The 17120-nt window shown below is 39.2% G+C and overlaps 1 long non-coding RNA gene across 1 annotated transcript in view; it reads left to right on the top strand.

Moving 5' to 3' along the window:
• Positions 1 to 855: 855 nt before the first annotated feature.
• Positions 856 to 17120, top strand: part of LOC117526835 — a 294238-nt gene continuing 277973 nt past the window's right edge. The window contains exon 1 of the long non-coding RNA XR_004565365.1: positions 856 to 959. This is a non-coding gene — a long non-coding RNA (uncharacterized LOC117526835). The remainder of the gene's footprint in view (positions 960 to 17120) is intronic.

Genomic DNA, 17120 nt, shown 5'->3' with positions numbered 1-17120 from the left:
TTGCAGTGCAAAATAATAAAATTATTAGAAATATGGAAAAAATAACCATCAATATGAAATGAAAAAGTGTAGTTTGACTTTTTGCTTTTCCACTTCAACGATACCCAGTAGAATGAACTGATTTTGGGGGGGAACAACCCCAACAAAAACTGAATTGTCATAAAACTATTGTCAAATAATAGCATTACCTATAGCTAATGCTTTTTATGCATCTATTCCAATACATAGGCAAGACCTGGGACTACAGTATGTCTTCAACTATCAGCAAACAAGTTCAAGTATTTAAAACCTTTAAGGTAGTCTGAAATATCCACATTATGAGATTGGTATCCTACTATGGGATTGGTAAATATACACTATAGTCTGTTTCATGCTGTTGTCCTCATTCATCGGTATTTACATACTGAACTAGTGGATATCAGAGAGGAAGACTAGGTTGTTATATAAAGAGAATAAGAAGAATAGCAAATACTATTTTTACAGTCCAAATAACTAATATCAATATTAACTTACATTGGAAATGGTGATTGATGTTAAGAAGACTGTGGATTTTTTTCATCCACGTGTGTTTGTGATGTGTTGAGAGCCTCTTAGTGTCTTTCCTATAACAGGAATAAGGTTTGATTATCATCTATTTACAAAAGCATGCATGAGTGATCTTCTCATTGAAGACAAAATCATCTCCCCAAGAGTATTTCTCTGGCGTTTGCAACCATCCAATGATGAAGAGTTTATTTTTTATTTCTTTTTTTAAACCTTTTTTTCCCCGCTCATGTTTCATAGAAAAAAAGCCGGAGATAAAATATCATGGAGCCAAAGAGGCTTTAAAGAAATTCACTTTTGGGACAATTGGGGGTTTTCAGCAGGTTCTTCAGTGAAGTCATTTCTGAATGTTGTGCTTTATAGTTGCCTTCATGCGATTGGACTGCCAGTCTGATGTCATCACTGCTCGGTCACCTGTTCACAACAAAGAGAAGAACAAAGGAGGAGAAGTTGTTAAGTGAAGTTTTACCAACTTTCATGTTCAACTGGTCAGCAGCCTTGTTTAAACTCCGTCCGCCTGTTCCAAAGGTTTACGGTGATGCGCCGTGAGTCACCATAACAGTATTTTTAGGGAGGGGGCAAGTTAAGAGGGGTCTGCTGTCAGCTGCGTCAGTGTGAAAACAAAGGCAAAGTGACCACTCCGTGAGTGTACACGACAAGCCCACGAGGCTGAGATTGAGAGTGACAGTGGTGTCATCATGGGGGGTGACTCCTTAATCAGCTTCAATTAAGGCCAAGGAGAGAGAAGTAAATCCACTCACACTGTGGGTGGGTTCACGTCGCATCTCTATGTCTTTACTTTAGGCAACCTTTTAATGCCTCATTTGAGACAACACTGAACTATTTTCTCTCCTGCTTTGTGTTCTGGAGGTTTTGATGCAGCTTGTGTTCTATTGAAGGATGATTCAACAGGAGGGTGGATTCATCTGAAGCAATGACAATCTCAGGTATCCACTGGAGAGCCAGTTACACGAAACCCACTATAGCAATGCCTATGCTGCACCTGTTATAAATCACCATAAACAAACCAAGTATTGATGCCACACTGTATACCAGCGTAGCTCTGCTCAAGGCCATTGCACAGTCCTGCAGACAGCCTGTCACAAAGGGGGATAACGGTCTCCTCTGTGCATAGGTTCACACTGTTCACACATGCTGGGAGTGAGGAGAAGCAGCCATCCTACAGAAAGGATTATATTACATGAGGGGTATCCAAATGAATTTGGAAGAGACTTGAACCAGTGATATTCTGCACAAAAAAAACTGGTGCGCTAACCACGAACAGCAGGTGGCTCGCTAAATCCTGCTTTTTCTATTGCACTGCAGCATGCCTGCACCGTCTTGAGTGACATGCAGAAGGTTCCATGTCTGCTGCCCTTTACAGTTTGCCACTGGGCTAAATATATTGTATTTCTACAGTACTGCTTCCATCTAAGGAGAAGACGTAAGCCCTATGCAGGCACTGGGGTCATTCGGGCCAGTGCTTATCCACACATCCTATAATTTGGAGCAGATGAGGGTCTAAGACTCCTCCTGGATGGAGTGCAGGTTTCTTCCCCGGCCAAGACCAGTACCCATGTATATAGCTTGGTGGAGTGGGACAATGCCGATGATAGGTCTTCATCCAGGATGTAGACATGGAGCCGAAAGCCCTACTGGACCTACGTAGAGTTGCATTGTGGTGTGTATCTGTTATGCAGGAATGACTGCATATGTTGCGCATTGAGGGTGGGGGGAGCTTTGGCCTGTCCCTTCTTCTTCTGTGGTTTTGGCCCACCTCGTAAGCTTCTGTGGATTTAACACTTCACTGCTAGCAAAGTTCAGCAGAGTCCAGCAGGGTGAATAAAATCTAGCAATGCATTTACATGCTGATAAAAAACCAAAAAGGATTTTTCGCCAGACTGGCGAAGAGTAGCTTACAATTGCGGAGGCATGGTGTACAGTAGCACAGTGTTACGTAGACTTTACAGTAGCCGAGGGATGCATAGACTTGGGTAGAGCACTGGACACATGCACTGCTCTATGACAGGCATATTTAAATTTTGCATCCATGGCTCGGACACCTTTGCGTCCCTCAGCGTATTGCCACGTAGGGCTGCATAAGCTCGGCGTAGTCGGTACACCACATTATGCTACCCTACTTTGGTCTTGTGTGAAAGGGGCTTAAGCACACTGGAATCAAACCCCAATTGGAAATCCAGCTTCTACACCTCAAAGCTCTATGTCATTTAAGTGCTTCACATTCACCTCACCCACATAGTGATGTCAGGTTGCTGCCATGCAAGCCGACCAACTACACACCATGAAAAACGTGAGGATTATGGACCATGCTTAATTAATTTTATATGTGATGCGGGAATTAAACTGTGAATCCTCTGATTACAACCTCATATCTCTAAATTCCAGACTACTACCTGCCCAGTTCAAAAAAAATTTTGTGTACTGTAGAATCTTATTGGAGAGACTAAAAAAAAAAAATCAATTGACTGGCTTTTCTGTGTGCTGAAATTCATCTGTTTTTCTTGATTAATATAAACACAGAAGTCTTTGTTATTTTAAGGGATGGCACATTTCCACTTTTTTCAGGTCTGATACCATCCTGGTATTACAGCCTTCACTATTTGCCGATACAGATACCAATCCAGTACCTTTTCCATGTCTTAAAAGAACACAGCTGTCAGTAAATACATTTGTCTGGAGGACTTTGCTAACCTAACTATTGAAAAAAACATCAACTCAAACTGTGAAACAAATATTGTACATAGATCCAATCCACCAATTGAAAGCACACAAACCCAACATGACTCAGATTTACAAAAGACTCAGATCAGATTTCTTTTTTATTTTATCATTTTTTCCTGATATCCAAGCCAGTCATTTTTCCAAATATCAGACCAATAATGAAACCAAAATATCAGATCTGTGTACACCTGGTTATTTTGTCACATTGTACAGCACAAAGAACATGCTGTTGTGAATTGGTGGAGGTACACATCAGGTGTAAAAAAAAAGCCCCTACTTCAAGTGATTGCCCAAAGTTATTTCTCCTTTGCATTGTCCATAATGAACACGGACATGCAGCAGTGCAGAAGTAAGCACCAGCCTTATCGGAGATGCACAGATAACCATAAGCATCCAATGATGGTGCAGTCTGTTTTTAGATGTTTTGGGGATTTGGACTACCTTCAAGTGAGATTTAAGCAGTAATTTTAATTCAGCATTTTTTTTTCATCACTGTTATTCAGGTATCATTTTGTTGCTTTCTCACCTCAGTCCCCACAACAGACAAAACATCTGGTATGGGAAATTGAAAAAGAAGCATCTGCCCCATTCTGATTACCACAAATGTGGGTTTTATTATAAAGAAGACCTGAAAGTTCAGCTACAATTTTCCAGAAGGTACATCTGACATGCAAGCCTAGATTTAATGTTTTGGTGAAAGAAAGCCTTCCTCTGTATCACTTCATCATGAAGTTGTATAATTGGGGATACAAAATGCAAAACCTGCATTATGCACAATTTCTCCAATCACAGCCACAGAAGCCTATAACTTCTTCTGGGTTGTGTGGGTGTCTTGGTGGCTTTCCTCACTCTTCTCCTTCTTGCAGTCACTCAGTTTTTGAGAACTGTCTACTCCATGCAGATTTACCATAGAGTGCCATACTGTTTGCATTTATTCATAACCGGCTGTAAATAAAGTTCAAGACATTCAGTGACTTGAAAATGTTCATGTATCCATCCCCTGACTTGTCTGAAGAAAACTGGCAATTAAACTGATTATTTACTGCTATTATACCAAAGGGGCTGATTACATATGCAACCCATCATCTTGGCTTTTATATTTTTAATTAATTTATAACACGTTGTAGAGATTTACTTTCAGTTTGAGTCTAAAGCCACTGTCACACATAGCAAGAGTTTGCCAGAGCCATGCCCAACATGGCAAATATTGCCATAACCTGACGCAGTTGGGAGAAAAAGGGGCATGGTCAGCCGTGTCAGAAGGCAGACAGACTGCCTCGTCCACACCTGTCAGATCGCATCCAACACATATGTAGATGACACAGATTGCTGTCAGATGCCTAGATTTCTGGATAGCAAACAGAATGGAGTGCTATGTTCCTCCCTTTGCACAGGACCTGTGCTGGACATCAAAGAACAACCAACGTATAGGCCGGACTCACGCCATATGTGTCCATCGGCGCAGTCACTCACACCCATTCAATCACTCCTTCACTCGTCCTCTTTTCCCACAGGCTCACTGACCTCGCATGTACGTGTGCATAAAAGTGCTGTCATGAGGAAATGACCGCTCAGTGTGTCTGTGTTTTCATAATAAGCAGTAGCGAACCTTTGCTGACAGTCAAAAGACACCTTTTGCTTAAAAAAGTTTGCAGTGAGCCTTCCCAATATATTCGTGACACCAGACTTTATTTTCTTCCCCCCACAATGCAACTCTACATGGTGATTTCTGGTTGGGTTACCCCATAGGATTTGTGTTTGCTGTTGTTGTTTCCAGCACTCCACCACAGTGGTCCTGGCTCCTGATGCAGTGCATCGCAAAATGCTCCTGCAGGTGAGATTCATGTTTCATATGTTGTCATGGCAAAACAGTTCCACATCATACGCACCACAGAATTAAATGTGATCAAGCAATAATTTGTTTATTACAGCATTTATTTACAGTGTTTACAGTTTACTGCAGTGAGATGTGTTCAGCTCTGAGCAACTGCCCGCCAGCCGCCGTGGTGTCGCAGATCTGATGGGCACAATATTTCACATTATTTATGTTGCCCATGGGGAGGAATATTATTTCTACTGTAAGGTCTGTTATGGATATAACAGCTTGTCCAGATCTGTAACACTGTGCACTGTGCCACACACTGACCTGCAGTGGACACGGATACATTATTATACGTGGCACTGCAGATCATACCGGCAGGCATACCGTGCCAAATCCATCTTGAGGTTCCCTCATATGAGCTCAAATTGTGTCGGATCCCATTTTGCCGCCATTGGAATATGTAAATTGCGGTTAGATGGTCCTCAGATAACACATGGACCGACATCAGACAGGTGTCCCATCTCGACCGTGAATGAATTATGAACATGTGCATTACACTTGGGGCCGCCGGCCAATTTTGACCAAGTGTGTGGACTTCCACAGATGGCTGTCAGAACATTTTGGAACTGAAATCTGACACCTTTCGGATGTGCGCTAATTCAGAAGTCCAACGCCACTCTGCATGGTTCCGGATATGTGTGACGGGGGTATAAGGAAGATAATTTAGAAATTTTATATTGAGAAGCCTGATTTACTTTCTGTATTTGAAATGCCATAAACAAAATGTGTGAAATACCGAGGGGTATGAATACTTTTGCAAGCCATTGTAGCATGTTGCCTATGGGGATTAAGTGGCTCTAGACTGGGTAGTGTTTTTCAAAATAGGTAGCTGACATTTTTCAAGGGTGGTAATACACTCAACAAAAATATAAACGCAACTCTTTTGGTTTTGCTCCCATTTTGTATGAGATGAACTCAAAGATCTAAAACTTTTTCCACATACACAATATCACCATTTCCCTCAAATATTGTTCACAAACCAGTCTAAATCTGTGATAGTGAGCACTTCTCCTTTGCTGAGATAATCCATCCCACCTCACAGGTGTGCCATACCAAGATGCTGATTAGACACCATGATTAGTGCACAGGTGTGCCTTAGACTGCCCACAATAAAAGGCCACTCTGAAAGGTGTAGTTTTGTTTTATTGGGGGGGATACCAGTCAGTATCTGGTGTGACCATCATTTGCCTCATGCAGTGCAACACATCTCCTTCGCATAGAGTTGATCAGGTTGTCAACTGTGGCCTGTGGAATGTTGGTCCACTCCTCTTCAATGGCTGTGCGAAGTTGCTGGATATTGGCAGGAACTGGTACACGCTGTCGTATACGCCGGTCCAGAGCATCCCAAACATGCTCAATGGGTGACATGTCCGGTGAGTATGCCGGCCATGCAAGAACTGGAACATTTTCAGCTTCCAAGAATTGTGAACAGATCCTTGTAACATGGGGCCGTGCATTATCCTGCTGCAACATGAGGTGATGTTCTTGGATGTATGGCACAACAATGGGCCTCAGGATCTCGTCACGGTATCTCTGTGCATTCAAAATGCCATCAATAAAATGCACCTGTGTTCTTCGTCCATAACAGATGCCTGCCCATACCATAACCCCACCACCAACATGGGCCACTCGATCCACAACATTGACATCAGAAAACCGCTCACCCACACGACGCTACACACGCTGTCTGCCATCTGCCCTGAACAGTGTGAACCGGGATTCATCCATGAAGAGAACACCTCTCCAACGTGCCAAACGCCAGCGAATGTGAGCATTTGCCCACTCAAGTTGGTTACGACGATGAACTGGAGTCAGGTCGAGACCCCAATGAGGACGACGAGCATGCAGATGAGCTTCCCTGAGACGGTTTCTGACAGTTTGTGCAGAAATTCTTTGGTTATGCAAACCGATTGTTTCAGCAGCTGTCCGAGTGGCTGGTCTCAGACAATCTTGGAGGTGAACATGCTGGATGTGGAGGTTCTGGGCTGGTGTGGTTACACGTGGTCTGTGGTTGTGAGGCTGGTTGGATGTACTGCCAAATTCTCTGAAATGCCTTTGGAGACGGCTTATGGTAGAGAAATGAACATTCAATACACGACCAACAGCTCTGGTTGACATTCCTGCTGTCAGCATGCCAATTGCACGCTCCCTCAAATCTTGTGACATCTGTGGCATTGTGCTGTGTGATAAAACTGCACCTTTCAGAGTGGCCTTTTATTGTGGGCAGTCTAAGGCACACCTGTGCACTAATCATGGTGTCTAATCAGCATCTTGATATGGCACACCTGTGAGGTGGGATGGATTATCTCAGCAAAGGAGAAGTGCTCACTATCACAGATTTAGACTGGTTTGTGAACAATATTTGAGGGAAATGGTGATACTGTGTATGTGGAAAAGTTTTAGATCTTTGAGTTCATCTCATACAAAATGGGAGCAAAACCAAAAGTGTTGCGTTTATATTTTTGTTGTGTAAATTGTGAAAACTTTCTATAATGAGTTGGAATGGCGTCTGAGTCCAGAATATATTTAGAACCTTAGTTGTCGAGGTCTAAGGACATCAACAACATATTATTTCCTGTTAATTAAGTATTTTTTTTAATATTAATTTATGTCTTAATGTATTAATAAATTGTTTAGGTTCTTGTTATGTTATACACACTATTATTATTATTATTATTATATTTTATTATTACTTTGATTTTGTCATTTGATTTTAAAATAGACCCCAATGGAAATAAGTGTTTTCACTTTCTTGTGTCATCCATGCATTTTTAACAAACTATTTTCAAATGTATTATGAACTTACATTGAACTTGCTAAATAAAATTACACACACACACGCACACTTTAAAAATATAGATGTCATTTACTGTACCCTGCTGGAATGGCATGCTTGTCAAGAATGTAATTATTACATTGTTCAGAGTGTTGTTGCCTTATATCCGTAGTTCCTCTAAAAATATTAGTCCTATCAACATTCCGTTTTGGTGGCGTGCATCCTTGACCCAAAAGCATTCTGAATGGCAAATGTCAGCTCTCCATAGTTTGTCTGTAGTCAACGTTATACTCATGCATGCTCACATGCAAACATACACAACATTTTGTCTTTTCTGCATTCTGCTGCACATACATGCTTTTAATTTTACACACTCACGAACAGAGACAGTGTCCGAAGACATCAAAAGCACAACACTTTTCACTCATGGTAATAGCAACATGACACTTAACTAAACTGACTAAACCAATTGAACTATAAAACACAGTAAATCAATAACACTAACAACACTGTTAAACTAACATGAACCACAGTAACTAATTTAAAACTCCAAAACCCTGAACTCCCATGGTGCATTGCAGCACAATGTCCATTGTTCACTGTTGTTAGCTAAAATTGGTAATTTCTCCAAAAATCAACTTTCCATTTTCGCAGCATTCATCTCTGATTAAAAAATAAATAAGCATACCAAACAGCAAATGTCAGCTCTCCCCAGTTTCTCTGTGATTGAATCCATACACATGCACACACGTATGCACACAGAGGCCACTTGGCTGTTATATGGGTTGTATCCAATGAGGGTGTTGTTTTTCGCCATATTAGTTTGATATTAGTTAGTTTTTTGTGTTCATGAAGTATGTGTTTGAAGGTAAGAAATGCACATTTGGCTTATCCTAATTTATCATGGACAATGAAAGTCTACATTAAAGAAAGAACTATACCACATTGTACCATGCTGACTCAAATCTCTACAAATCAAATCATTCCATAATAAAAATCATTGTTCCTGAATTGTGTTGCAGCTCATGTATCTGGATATGTATTGCATTGTTTTATTAGACAGACATGCACTCCCTAATAGATTGTAATATCATTATATTCTTGCTGTTATTGCAGAATTAAGAACTGTTATCTTCAACACAAATGGATAATTCTGCTGTCAGTTGTCTCTGTTGTTATTCTTCTTCTATAACTTACCGCACATCACTTCATGCTACATCTGCTTCGTCCACATTTTGCACCACAGTGTGTCTTTCTATGACCTAATATCCTCACAGCCAAGATCACAGCCATTGCCCCTGGGCGTACTACATACACTCTAAAACAACAGCAATAGTCAAGACTGTGGCTCTTGAAGACCGAATGTGGTCCCAGAGTGTGTGATAACCCAGTATGTGATGGGAATGCAGGGCCATTTGGACCTCCGAAGCCAGGTGTTAGCACTTCAGCTCACTGGTTCATCAATAATTGACAGAGGCAAACCAATCAGAACAATTTGCTCCCCACAGCGAAGTGCTAGAGCAGCCTAACACCGGTGAATCATTAATGAGGCAATTAGCTGAAATGGTTAGACGGTTAGTCCTCGCTGGCAGTGCTCCTGTGATGCAACGGTGACAGGTCTCTTTATAAAGTAGCTGTACATGACGGAGTGATGCTCAGGCTCACAGGGGCTGAGGAAAAGAAGAGAAAATGGCCTCGCCATAAGGTTGAACCTTCAGTTTTGTCTGGGATGCCAGCTCTGCATCTGTTGACCATGGCTCAGGATGCCAATAATGGGAACAAACCCAATTGGCCATTACCATGGGAGATTGACTTTTATTGGTTGCTACCACTTCACAGACCAAGAGAAAACATGGTGATTCAAGTGTAGAAGAGCCTTTATGGACATGAATAAAATCGACCTCAGTGACATGACTCAGACATGGGGGAAGAAGCAACAACAGCAACAACAACAATAACAGCAAAGACGGCAGCTGTCTTTGAAATGCAGAGATCCTGAATTGTTGTTTGAGAGGAAAATCAAAGCCCCAAGGGAACCACTCACAAAGCCTCATCGACTGACCGTATTGGAACCGTTTCATAGTTTATCGATGCTCCTCTGCCTGCACTGTCAGACCTGGGTGCAGTGCAGGTTCAATTAAACCAGAGCAACCCTGATCTCAGAAACAAAGTATGGAAACATTACATACCCCATGGATTATTGTTCCCAAATACACAAACATAATTATACAAACTCGTGAATCAAGCAGATTTTTAATTGTTTAGCGCAAGCAAAATTAAAAATACGTTGTTGAATACTCACTCAAACACAGCTTTGCTATGAACAAAACTCCCTCCAAACTGTCAAACCTTTCATTTTGTTCAGTTTCACAGCCAATTTAATCTTCACTCTCCTAGAGCTTTGTAAAAATGATCACCCAGACTAATACACGTATATACATACATACATGCACACACACAACAGGAGGAAAGGAAACTGTGTACAATGAAGGCCGTAAAATCAGAAAATGTTAGACTTCAGAAAAGATTTCAGTGACTATGTCAGCATTCCATACTATAGTATATACTGACACAATTCTCCATATATCATTATGAAATTTTTAAAGGATTCACCTCTTGATAGACAAGAACCCCCATTTAATGTATATATTTGAAAGTTAGGTGCAGCCTGGCACTCACTATCACCTGACAAATTTTGATCCACATCTCATCCGGATTGTGGATTTGGTGCACATTTCAATTTAATACTGAAAAGCCCATTTGTCATACATTTTGCATTATATCTCAGTCAAAAGTGTCTCAGTCACTCTCATTTTTCTGGATGGAGGCAATTTTATGCCTGTTTGTCTATCTTCCATTATCAGTCGGAAACCAAGTGCCAAAAACCAGTGACAAATTGTGCATAGCACAGATAGCCAATGTTCTATGAAAATTATGTGAAAAAGAATTCAGAAACTGAAAAAGCTGAAAAAAAAAATCCTGACAACACCACAAAAAGTCTTTGATTCAAGTGCATGAATTAAATACATACTCCTGATATTTCACCACATTTAATTCATCTTATGAAAAGTCACTTCTAACAGGACTTTGACCGTGAAAGTTTTTTCCAAGGGAAAAATCTGTGGAATTGCAGACTAGTGTTCACAGAGATTTGTGCTCTACGAGTGCGCTGCTGTAGTTTTTCTGTTTTCAGCTATTCAAGCATGGTTTGAATTATAAGTGGTCCCCTTTTAAGACTTGAGAGACGTAAAATAACGCATTTGGGGTTTTGAAACATTGACATATGCTACTTACCAATTATTGTAAATATTGCAATAGTGCTGCTAGTCATGCCTGGGAGAATCTTGTAATACACTTTCAGACACTCCTAAAGTGGGATGTAACATGTTTTAATGTTAGTTGAACATCTTGTCTGTCTGAGTCAGTTTAATTTCCGGAAGGTTCACCATCCCCCTATCACCATCCACTCATACCCTTTGTTCATGTATACTTTTCTATTTTTTTTCCAAAAACAATGCTACATTATTATTATTATTATTATTATTATTATTATTATTATTATTCAATCATGTGACAAAAACATACCTCTCGCTCTACATACTAGTTGCTTATATATATTATTAATGGATAATGAAAACTCTTTTGTGATGAAATTCCTGAAATAACAAAGTGGTGAGCATCTGTACATGTAATGGACAAATATGATCTATTAAATAAACAACAAAGATTCACATATTGCCCATAAAGTGGTTTAAAAGGATTTGCACTTTCAAAGTCAATATCCTGCAGTATGATCCATGAATTAAACATAATCTTGTTGGTCTACCATTGTGTGCAGTTTTATTGAAATCAATTTATTGGTTTAGGAGGAGTTGCGCTGACAAGACTCAAGAACAGATGGACCAATAGACAGCATAATTCCTGTGTACCCCTCCTCCCCAGCCCCCAAAACATTTGGTTGCGGGATGTCCAACCATAAAAATAATTTATTGGTTTTCAAATACCAATTTAGCTGCAGACACCATTTTGAAGCTTAATGAAATATGAAATTGAATTTGGGTTTTACAATAATATTGTTGTTGTCACAAGATGATGATCATGGGACATGTTGACATACAAATTAAGTTCATCAAGTCTGATAGTATTCACATTTTTTTTTTTAGATAAAATACAATAAAAACAATTATTTTAGCATTTTGACTGTAACTGGGACAGTGGAATAGACATAAGTCTGAGGGAAATAATCAGTGGTGAAATAGTTTTATTATTTGATCCTTTTTATTTATGGTTTTTTTTTATTGTTTATATATATATTTTGTATTTTCTATGTTGATTCTTGTTTCTGCTGGGGTTTTTTTTGTATTTTCTACACCCCATGTTTTTGTGTATATATATATATATATATATATATATATATATATATATATATATATATATATATATATATATATATATATATATATATATATAGTCCATGTTTAGTAACTACTTTATGAAAGTTTATCTTTAGAGAGCTTCTTTCTACATATTTTTGGAAAGAAGTCTATAAAGAAAAAAATATCAAAACATCTTTGCAATAATCTCTCTTGGTTAATTTATTCAAAAGTATGCATATGATCATTTCTTAACATAGTCCTGTCAAATTAGTTATGATGAAAGAAGGAAAAAAAAAGTAGCTATTGTTATCAACTTCATTATTTAGGGCCATTTAACGCTATTAGGTCTTCCTTCCAAGTCAAACAAAACATCCTGTTGTAAATCGTTAAGTTACGCTTCAAAAAGCAGTTGGCTCAGGAAATAATGTACTCTACACCGGTCTATCCTAGAATGTGACACTTATCTCAAATCATTTTACAGTCATAAATTTTGATCCATTTTATTGCACAAGGCATCATTTAAATTGAGGATGTTCCTCTCAGATTTGACCAAAAGTTGCAGCTATATAGTTAATTAGTAGAAAATTGTGGAACAATTTCAATTTTAATTGACTTGCAAACCTGCAGCAATTCCATTCACTCTGACAGGGCCAAATTACAGAATAATGTGGGGGAGGTGGTAGGTGATTCATGAAGAGTTGCAGATCTGTGTGGTCCAAATCTTTTCTTTAATGTCAATCTTTAATACATGCAACAATGCAAAATTTAAGAATTCAGTGTGTACTCCTTTTTTACTTACTCAGGAATTTTGCATTCACTGTGGGGTATTAGAATTTTATCTTTCACATCACAAATATACAGTACATATCCTGATGAAAGCTATCTTACTTAATGTCACCCTGCTTTATGATATCAGAAAGATCGAGTCACCCAAGTTGAAAAGCCTTCTTCCTTTAACCCCCAAAGGTAATTTTCACTTGACTGTGGAGATTCTTTGTCATCCAGCTCATGGTACTCAGGCAGGTGGAGTCAGACCAACTGGACATCTTTGGAGGATTTCTAGTCTATTTCAAGGAACTAAACAAATCCAGTTGACGTGACAACCTACCTGAGTAACGTTGACTTTTGTCAGCATTATTCTGAGTTTCTGTCCAGCTGTCCAGCAGCAGTTATTCTTTGCATTCATCTTGTTTGAAAGCATCACACAAGAACTATGTTGATTCTTGTTTCTGCTGTGTTTTACAGTTTTTACACAATTTTACTCAAAAATAACATTGAACGACTCGTTGGTTTGTAGCTATGTAAATGTGCAGTTATAAACCATCTATCAAAGATTTTATGGGAACATCATATTAAGGGTGGTGGTGGAGTATGTAATTGTACCATTGCCAAACAGATGGAAAAGTAAATCAGTGAGTCATAAATTTAAATAAAACATAATTTCAATGCCTCATTTATGTAAACACAACAGCTTCGATAGTTGTTGAATTGTAAAATATTTGAAATACCCTGCCATTGTGTCTTCATAGTTATTGCATTAAAATCTCTATAAGTAATTGATTAGCAGCCATGTCAAACACGGTTTTATTTATTGGCATTGGTACCATTAATGCAAAGGGTCAGTGCAGTTTAATGATTGTTCACTTTTATAGCCCTCTTAGGAAAACCTCCTCAATAAATATTTACAAACAACAATTTTGCAGAATAACTTGAGAGTCATAACGGTGGATGCCTCTGTGTTTTGAGATTAGTACCTAATTAAAATAATAAATCAGTATTTACTTGAAGGACTGAGGTGAAACAAAAGTGAACTGCAGTTGCACAAGTAAATGTAGGAACATCCATCCACTCCCAATATCAAAATATTTACTCATGCTCAAAAGCTTTAGGTACACATACCATGCTCAATTTTTTGCAAATATTGAAAAGCTAAAAATATATATAATAATTAGAAATATGTAAAATCTGTGAGTATTTTTCAAGTTATTTATTTTAGGTAGCGTTGTATTACTCCAACAAATTATTACAATCATTTTATTAATGAATGTTCATTCACAGCTGTCAGTGTTGTGTCAGGTATTACACATACAAATACTTTTTTCGTGTGTGTGTGTGTGTTTTTTTTTTTTCAAGTTCCTTACTGAAGTGACCAAAATGATTCACATTTAACTTTTGTTAGGATTGGAATGTTTGAACATTTCAAATTAGATTTTCTGTTGACTTACTTATGACAAAAATCCTTATTGGCTGACAAATGTTTGAGTTCAACAGTTATGACCTTCATTTTGGCATTTCACCTTCACCCAAGGTCAAACATTTCATGACAACAGACAAAATGGAAATGACAAATTATATATGTGTGCGTGTCACAGCAATTATCTCTGTTCCCAATTCCTTAATATAGCCATTAAAATATACCCTAAATATTAACATTGTGCCTAACATTTGACCTGGGCCCGGGATCTTCCCTTGGAACCATTTTTTCTCAAAATCTAGTCATTTTGTTCATCCATCAAGTTGGGTTAAAATTGCGTCAACATTCTTGAAGTTATTTTGTTCATACATGGTAGACAGACAGACAGCTGAAAACAATGCGCTACTTGTGCACACAGGCATAAATATCAAACACTACAGTCCATAATTAACAATGCATGGGGGTAGGGGGTCACAATACAGACGTTAATGGAAATAATTTCTTACAAATACACTAATGTCTATAGACATACATCTGTAAGTAATGCAGACACACATTCATAGAAAGTGTGAGGCAGGTACACAAACAGCATCTAACCCAAAGACCCCCTTCCGTTGTAAACCACAGACTTTTCATTTACTCACCACAGCTTTCCCACAGTTACCCTGTTCAGAGTTTCATATTTACAGCTGCGACACTGTATAGGATAGCACTCCCCGCCCCCTAAACCCCACCTCCAATCTCAACCATCTTACACCTCCCAACCCGCCTATTAGCGAGAATGGAAACATTTTGACGTTAAAAGCTTAATGGGCTGCTCCCTCTATTGTTTAAAAATTGCTTGACATATAACTGGCTGAAGAAAACATTTCGGTCGGCCTCAATTATGCATTGAAAATAAAGTTATGAGCAAGTGGCTGAATTATTGATGCTGGCACCGAGAACAAGAGCATGTTGGCAATGTGTCATTGCGTTTTTGCTGATGCTTCATCTCATATTGATAATTTTTCATTTAGAAAGCCCATGAAGTCTTGATCTGTGAACGATGGAAAAACACACCATGAATATTGGAAATCTAATGCAATATTACTGGAAGAGGAAAACAGATAATACATAATGTAATGGGAAATATAATAAATAAATAAATAAATTGTTGGGAGTGAGGACTCAAATATTTACTGCTGTTTAAACAATGTCAAGCTCATATGGAGAGGGAATGGTGTTGAACTTAGACAAACAGGCTCGTGACCAGAGGATCCTCTGTTTGATTCCATATCAGACTGGTACATCACTTTAGGTCTTCTGTGCAAGGTCTTTATAATCAGCTGTGCACAGAGGTGTCAAGTAACGAAGTACAAATACTTCGTTACTGTACTTAAGTACACTTTTTAGGTATCTATACTTTACTCCATTACTTATTTTTATGCCTACTTCCGACTTCTACTTATTACATTTTCACACAAGTATCTGTACTTTCTATTCCTTACATTTTTAAAACAAACAGCCTCGTTACTCTTGGCTTCAGCGCCGGTGGATGTGCGCTGACGCCTCAGCGCACATCCACCGGAAGCTCGAGGTGCCAGCGCACATCCACCGGCGCGGCTTTACCGAGGTGCCAGCGCGGATTTATCTGACCATGGGTCCGAAGAAGGCACTGACGGCGGAGGAGGGAGACGATATCAAGAAGTCCCTGGACTTTTTGTCTGAGGAAATCTCTGTTGTTAAAATGCAGCAGAAATCCATTATGGAGCTGGTGGAAGAAGTGAAGGCTCTCCGGATCCAGAATGCCGAGAAAGACCGGCGTCTGGTGCACCTGGAGAACCGTGTTGCAGAGTTGGAACAGTACACAAGGATGAACGACGTTATTATTACAGAAATTCATATTAAACCTCGATCCTACGCACGGGCGGTGTCAGAAGACAGCGGAGGGGAGACCAGCGAGCAGGAGGCCAGCTCAGTGGAACAACAGGTGGCTGACTTCCTGCAATCTAAAGGTATTCAAATGGACTGTAATAACATTGAAGCGTGCCACCCCCTGCCCAGGAGAGAGGATGGAGACAAGCGAGCAGTTATAATGAGGTTTGTCAACAGAAAACATAAAATGGCATTGTTAAAACAGGGACGGAAACTTAAAGAAACAAATGTATTCATCAATGAACATCTGACCAAAAGAAACGCAGACATCGCCAGGAAAGCTTGTCTCTTAAAAAAGCAGGGAAAAATTCAACAGACATGGACATCCAACTGCAAAACATTCATCAAACTGAACGGAACACCAGAACAAGCGAAGGTTTTGGTAATCAGGAACATCAAGGAACTGGACAAATACGACCAATAAGGTATGAGGACACAAACACATCACAACACCATGACACAGACCAGAGGAACCTATTCATCTACTACATCATCTACATCTGGAGACAAGAAGGATATAACTCAAAGGATTGCTGATCATGGAAAACTAGAACTGAGAACATTTAAATACACAGACCACAATGTACTGGACTTGGAGCACGATATAGACCTGGACAATAATTTCTTCTCAAATATTAATGACAGTTGTTGCTATTATACAGATGAACAGTTTAATCGGATCATTAAAACGGA

Source organism: Thalassophryne amazonica, chromosome 2 (assembly GCF_902500255.1).
Source record: "Thalassophryne amazonica chromosome 2, fThaAma1.1, whole genome shotgun sequence".
NCBI lineage: Eukaryota > Metazoa > Chordata > Actinopteri > Batrachoidiformes > Batrachoididae > Thalassophryne > Thalassophryne amazonica.
This window is presented reverse-complemented; position numbering and strand designations above follow the sequence as displayed.